Source organism: Hibiscus syriacus, unplaced genomic scaffold (assembly GCF_006381635.1).
Source record: "Hibiscus syriacus cultivar Baekdansim isolate YM2019G1 unplaced genomic scaffold, ASM638163v2 tig00002237_pilon, whole genome shotgun sequence".
NCBI lineage: Eukaryota > Viridiplantae > Streptophyta > Magnoliopsida > Malvales > Malvaceae > Hibiscus > Hibiscus syriacus.
Window position 1 is genome coordinate 13,693,737 of NW_024061918.1, and position 7,688 is coordinate 13,701,424.

Genomic DNA, 7,688 nt, shown 5'->3' on the forward strand with positions numbered 1-7,688 from the left:
TTCGGAACAATATTGAGAGAAGAACAAAACAGTATGAGCAACAAGCCAACAAGGGACGAAAACCACTCCATTTGGAAGTTGGAGATTGGGTATGGTTGCATTTGCGAAAAGAAAGGTTTCCTACTAAAAGGAAATCTAAGCTTTTACAAAGAGGAGACGATCCTTTCCAAATCATTGAGAAAATTAATGACAATGCATACAAGTTGGATCTTCCCGGAGAATACAATGTAAGTGCCACCTTCAATATAGCAGATCTATCTCCAATCAAGGATGATGACAATTTGGGGACAAATCGCTTAAAAGAAGGGGGGAATGATGTGAGTTCACCAACGCTACCTTCAAAGGATATGGAAGTAATGCCACAAGGACCAATAACTCGATCAAGAGCCAAACTATTCAGGGAAGCTCTTACAACTAAATGCATTAAAACTTTTGAATCATTTAAGAATGCATCCCCAAACTATAGATTATATAACATGTTTTATGTTGACATATAATATCTATGAACCACATATTTATATCTTATATTACTTAGCTTATAAATGCTTTCTTTTGTAGGTACATGTTCGGCCACATCATGGGAGCTGATTTAAAGCTAGAATTGAAGTCAATGAGCTAGGAAACCTTACATAGGATGACTTGGGAGATCATGAAGAACAAATGGTGAAAAGTTGTCAGCTGACCCCCGAGCTCATAGCTCACTTGAGCTGGACTTTTGAGCTAGCTAGAGACTTCATTTCAGCTGGAGAGTTGCACCATCATCTTCACCACACAGAGCACTACAAATATGGTCTAGGTCAAATTTTGTGAATTCGTACCTTTTCGCGAAGAGTTGCCAATCCGAGAAGTGACCTTTCATAAGGAGCTGTCCTATGACTCATCTTCATGCAATTCATCTATGGCCAGCTCATCTTCAGCTCAAACTCATGGGAAATAGCTCAAATGATGAAAGGTTGTTTCACACAAATGTGACCTTTCATAATTAGTTGCTGCCCCATTGATGCCAAGTCACCTAGACACATGTTTGATGCCAAGTCACGCCTAAGTTGCTGTTCATCTACACACCATGGAAGAGTCCACGCCTTAAGCATTCAACACCAACCATGTGAGTGCCACATGACCAGCCACCCATGTGCTTTGCATGTGAATGAATTAGGCGCCAAGATGAATAGGCTTCTCTCTATTCGGCCTAAACATCATCATGCTTCAAATTGGCGCCAAGATGAAGAGTTATGGGAACCATTCGGCCAAAGACATCTCCCCTCATCCAAGCATCATTTATTTTCGTTTTAAGACATGTACTTTGCCAAAAAGGCATCTATTTATTCGGCCAAGCCTTTACAAAACTATAAATAGGCTTTGGCATTCATTTGTAAACTTAACCCTTTGATAATTAAAATCCTTTTGTGAGATTATTCTCTCTTCAAGTTCTTTTTAGAACTATATCGATTAAGCAAGCCTTTTCTAAAGCTTGTGGCGTCATTCCCTCATTGATACTTCTGGTTCCTAGTTTAAATAACTAGAGGGTCAAAGTCCTTTCATACCATCCCTTATAGAACTTATAAGAAACGGGTCTTTGCTCCTTTATAGCATTGGTTCCTTCTTAGTTTTATAAGATACAATCTGTCCATCATCATTATCACGCCTATATCATCACCATATTCCATCACCATATCACGCCAATAACATCATCCTTCCATTACCATTTCATCACCATTAAATCATCCTTCATTCATCAACAAGGAATACTTCATCACACACTTCACTTGAAGGAGATTTATTCAACACTTCTGCAGCCATCTTTGATAACTATTCTATCCATTTCAAATCTTTCCATTTCTATTTACTTTTCATTTCTTAATTATCATATTACTTAATCAATTCTTCTTCTTTTTGTGCATATTACTTTCAATCCAAGGTGTAGCATTTGGTGTCTCTCCTAGATCGGGAAACAACAAGGTTGCCAACTTCTCCATCATTGAAGAAGCCTGGTTAGATCCACATCAAGCGGTAATCAGAGCTTTGGTGGATTGACATTAAAAGTGCTACAACAAAAAGCAACAAGAAAGAAGAAAACAAAAGAGAAAAGAAAAGACTCCTACAACAAATTTGGAGTGCAAAAGAAAGAAAAGAAAAGAAGAAATTCAAAAGCAAAAGAAAAGTGAAGCAAGTTGCAAAGTACACTCAAAGAGAAGCACCATACAATCTGCCCAACATCAAACTTGAAGGAGGTATCCTTGTTGTTTCTTGTGAAGGAAGATAGTAAGTGTTGCAACTTGATTTGTAAGTCATCTTCACTTATTTACTATTTCATTTCCTTTTCTTTCATCTTTTCTTATTCCATTACCTTATCATCTTTCTTAACTTTTTCTAGCCTATCCTTTATCCTATACCTTAACCATTTCTAAACCGACGCACAAACTAAAGAAACTTGCTCAATCTTGAGTTAGTTCTTTAAAAGGACCCACAAGAGAGAATTGAGTGGTAAAAGGCAAACGAGAGGGTGAGATCAGAAGGGGGATCAGAAAAAGCCAAGGATCATATCCCCGAGTGCAAACACGAGAGTGAGTTGAGTGCAATCTGAATTTTCTTGGAGTGATCAAGAGAGGTTTTTGTGAGTGTGCTGGTAAGGTTTTAATTTAATCTTTTATTTTACTAACCATGTCACAAGAATTGTTTGATTTCCATTCAGATTTGAGACAAGTTTTTGTCATCAAAAAGGCTTTAAGCACTCAAATCATAGAAGATGACCAAAGAGAAAACATTTTTCATACTCGTTGTCATGTAAACAACAAAGTTTGTTTCATGATCATCGATGGAGGAAGTTGTACGAATGTTGCAAGCACTCTTATGGTGGAAAAACTTGGCCTGAAGACTTCTAAGCATCCAAATCCATATAAACTTCAATGGCTAAATGACGGTGGAGAAGTAAGAATCACAAAGCAAGTTGTCATTCCATTTTCAATTGGTAAATATCAAGATGAAGTTCTATGTGATGTTGTACCAATGGATGCTGGACATATACTTTTGGGAAGACCATGGCAATTTGACCGAAGAGCAATCCATGATGGGTTTACCAACAGATATACTATCATTCATAATGATAAGAAATTCACTTTGACGCCACTATCTCCTAGTCAAGTGAATGAAGATCAGATTCATTTGAAGAAAAGCATGGATTCATTCAAAAACAATGAAAAAGAGACGACTAAAGCATTGAACATCTATGCTGGAAGAAAGGAGATTCGGAAACACTTGTTGTCACATAAGGCTTTCATTGTACTAATGTACAAGGAAAGTCTACTTTTAACTAATCTCCAAGAAGGTTTGCCTTCTTCTATTGTTTCTCTTTTACAGGAATTTAAAGCCATGTTTCCAGAAGATATACCAAGAGGACTTCCACCCCTTCGAGGAATTGAACATCAAATCGATTTCATTCCCGGTGCAACTATCCCAAACAAACCAGCCTATAGAAGTAATCCGGAGGAAACAAAGGAACTTCAAAAACAGGTTGGTGAGTTAATGGAAAAGGGGTACATTCGAGAAAGCCTAAGTCCATGCGCTGTTCCCGTTTTGCTTGTGCCAAAGAAGGATGGTTCATGGAGAATGTGTGTAGATTGCAGAGCAGTTAATCAGATCACTATCAAATACCGACACCCAATTCCAAGGCTAGACGATATGCTGGATGAACTAAGTGGTGCCACCATCCTCTCTAAAATTGATCTTAAAAGTGGATATCATCAGATTAGGATGCGAGAAGGAGATGAATGGAAGACCGCTTTCAAAACAAAGCAAGGATTGTACGAATGGTTGGTTATGCCCTTTGGACTAACCAATGCACCTAGTACTTTCATGAGGTTGATGAACCATGTACTCCGGGCTTTTATTGGTAAGTTTTGTGTGGTCTATTTTGATGATATTTTGATTTATAGCCATACTTTGGATGACCATGTGCAACATTTAAGGTCAGTACTTGAAACTCTCCAAAAGGAGAAACTTTATGCCAACCTTCAAAAATGTTCTTTTTGCACTAACAAGCTTGCCTTCTTAGGATTTATTGTAAGTTCACAGGGACTTGAAGTAGATCCGGAAAAGATTAAAGCAATTCAAGATTGGCCGAGACCTACATCAATAAGTCAAGTCAGAAGTTTCCATGGACTTGCAAGTTTTTACCGGAGATTTGTGCCCAACTTTAGTTCTATTGCCTCTCCCTTAACTGGGGTAATTAAAAAGAATTCCACCTTTGAATGGGGAAAAGAACAAGAAGAAGCATTTATGGCCATTAAGGATTGTTTGACTAAAGCACCACTTCTGGTACTTCCTAATTTTGATAAAACTTTTGAAATAGAATGTGATGCTTCTGGAATTGGTATAGGTGCCGTTTTGACTCAAGAGGGACGACCAGTTGCATACTTTAGTGAAAAGTTAAGTGGTGCTTCACTAAACTACCCCATTTATGACAAAGAGATGTATTCTCTCATAAGGGCTTTAGAAACATGGCAACACTATCTATGGCCCAAGGAGTTTGTCATCCATACTGATCATGAGGCATTGAAGCATATTAAAGGCCAACACAAACTCAACAAACGACATGCCAAGTGGGTAGAATTTCTTGAATCCTTTCCATACGTCATTCATTACAAGAAAGGAAAAGAGAATGTTGTTGCAGATGCCCTTTCACGAAGGTATGTTCTTCTTAACACTTTGGATTCTAAGTTACTTGGATTTTCTTTCCTTAAAGATTATTATGTTAATGACCATGATTTTGGAGAGAAATACAAGTCTTGTGAAAAAAGGTGCAGTGGAGAAATTCTATAGACATGATGGTTATCTATTCAAGGAAGAAAGGCTGTGCATTCCACAAGGTTCCTTTCGAGAAGTATTGGTACGAGAAGCACATGAAGGAGGACTCATGGGGCATTTTGGAATTGGTAAGACATTGGCAATCTTGAAAGAACATCTCTACTGGCCTAAGATGAAAAGGGATGTTGAAAGGATTTGTGATAGATGCATCGTTTGCAAAAAGGCTAAGTCGAAGGTCATGCCTCATGGACTTTACATACCTCTTCCCATTCCTATAGTACCATGGGTTGATATTTCCATGGATTTTGTGATGGGTTTGCCAAAAACAAGAAATGGGCGAGATTCTATATTTGTGGTGGTTGACAGGTTCTCCAAAATGGCCCATTTCATACCATGTCACAAAACCGACGATGCAACCCATGTGGCTAATCTATTCTTCAAAGAAGTTGTAAGATTGCACGGCATACCAAGAACAATTGTTTCTGATCGAGATGTCAAGTTCCTTAGCCATTTCTGGAGGACATTATGGAACAAACTTGGAACTAAATTGTTGTTTTCAACCACCTGTCACCCCCAAACTGATGGGCAAACGGAGGTAGTCAGCAGAGTATTATCAACATTGTTGAGAGCCATCATCAAGAAAAACATCAAGACTTGGGAAGATTGCTTACCACATGTTGAATTCGCTTACAATCGGTCAGTTCATTCAGCCACAAAAACTTCACCATTTGAGGTAGTGTATGGATTCAATCCCTTAACTCCTTTAGATCTTCTCCCTCTACCCCAAGAACAAATGGTTAACAAGGATGGCAAGACAAGGCTGAGTTCATCAAGAAATTACATGAACAAGTTCGGAACAATATTGAGAGAAGAACAAAACAGTATGAGCAACAAGCCAACAAGGGACGAAAACCACTCCATTTGGAAGTTGGAGATTGGGTATGGTTGCATTTGCGAAAAGAAAGGTTTCCTACTAAAAGGAAATCTAAGCTTTTACAAAGAGGAGACGGTCCTTTCCAAATCATTGAGAAAATTAATGACAATGCATACAAGTTGGATCTTCCCGGAGAATACAATGTAAGTGCCACCTTCAATATAGCAGATCTATCTCCAATCAAGGATGATGACAATTTGGGGACAAATCGCTTAAAAGAAGGGGGGAATGATGTGAGTTCACCAACGCTACCTTCAAAGGATATGGAAGTAATGCCACAAGGACCAATAACTCGATCAAGAGCCAAACTATTCAGGGAAGCTCTTACAACTAAATGCATTAAAACTTTTGAATCATTTAAGAATGCATCCCCAAACTATAGATTATATAACATGTTTTATGTTGACATATAATAAATCTATGAACCACATATTTATATCTTATATTACTTAGCTTATAAATGCTTTCTTTTGTAGGTACATGTTCGGCCACATCATGGGAGCTGATTTAAAGCTAGAATTGAAGTCAATGAGCTAGGAAACCTTACATAGGATGAATTGGGAGATCATGAAGAACAAATGGTGAAAAGTTGTCAGCTGACCCCCGAGCTCATAGCTCACTTGAGCTGGACTTTTGAGCTAGCTAGAGACTTCATTTCAGCTGGAGAGTTGCACCATCATCTTCACCACACAGAGCACTACAAATATGGTCTAGGTCAAATTTTGTGAATTCGTACCTTTTCGCGAAGAGTTGCCAATCCGAGAAGTGACCTTTCACAAGGAGCTGTCCTATGACTCATCTTCATGCAATTCATCTATGGCCAGCTCATCTTCAGCTCAAACTCATGGGAAGTAGCTCAAATGATGAAAGGTTGTTTCACACAAATGTGACCTTTCATAATTAGTTGCTGCCCCATTGATGCCAAGTCACCTAGACACATGTTTGATGCCAAGTCACGCCTAAGTTGCTGTTCATCTACACACCATGGAAGAGTCCACGCCTTAAGCATTCAACACCAACCATGTGAGTGCCACATGACCAGCCACCCATGTGCTTTGCATGTGAATGAATTAGGCGCCATGATGAATAGGCTTCTCTCTATTCGGCCTAAACATCATCATGCTTCAAATTGGCGCCAAGATGAAGAGTTATGGGAACCATTCAGCCAAAGACATCTCCCCTCATCCAAGCATCATTTATTTTCGTTTTAAGACATGTACTTTGCCAAAAAGGCATCTATTTATTCGGCCAAGCCTTTACAAAACTATAAATAGGCTTTGGCATTCATTTGTAAACTTAACCCTTTGATAATTAAAATCCTTTTGTGAGATTATTCTCTCTTCAAGTTCTTTTTAGAACTATATCGATTAAGCAAGCCTTTTCTAAAGCTTGTGGCGTCATTCCCTCATTGATACTTCTGGTTCCTAGTTTAAATAACTAGAGGGTCAAAGTCCTTTCATACCATCCCTTATAGAACTTATAAGAAACGGGTCTTTGCTCCTTTATAGCATTGGTTCCTTCTTAGTTTTATAAGATACAATCTGTCCATCATCATTATCACGCCTATATCATCACCATATTCCATCACCATATCACGCCAATAACATCATCCTTCCATTACCATTTCATCACCATTAAATCATCCTTCATTCATCAACAAGGCATACTTCATCACCACCATTGGAGGCCGAAGTCAACATCACTTGAAGGAGATTTATTCAACACTTCCGCAGCCCATCTTTGATAACTATTCTATCCATTTCAAATCTTTCCATTTCTATTTACTTTTCATTTCTTAATTATCATATTACTTAATCAATTCTTCTTCTTTTTGTTCATATTACTTTCAATCCAAGGTGTAGCATTTGGTGTCTCTCCTAGATCGGGAAACAACAAGGTTGCCAACTTCTCCATCATTGAAGAAGCCTGGTTAGATCCACATCATTAGTTT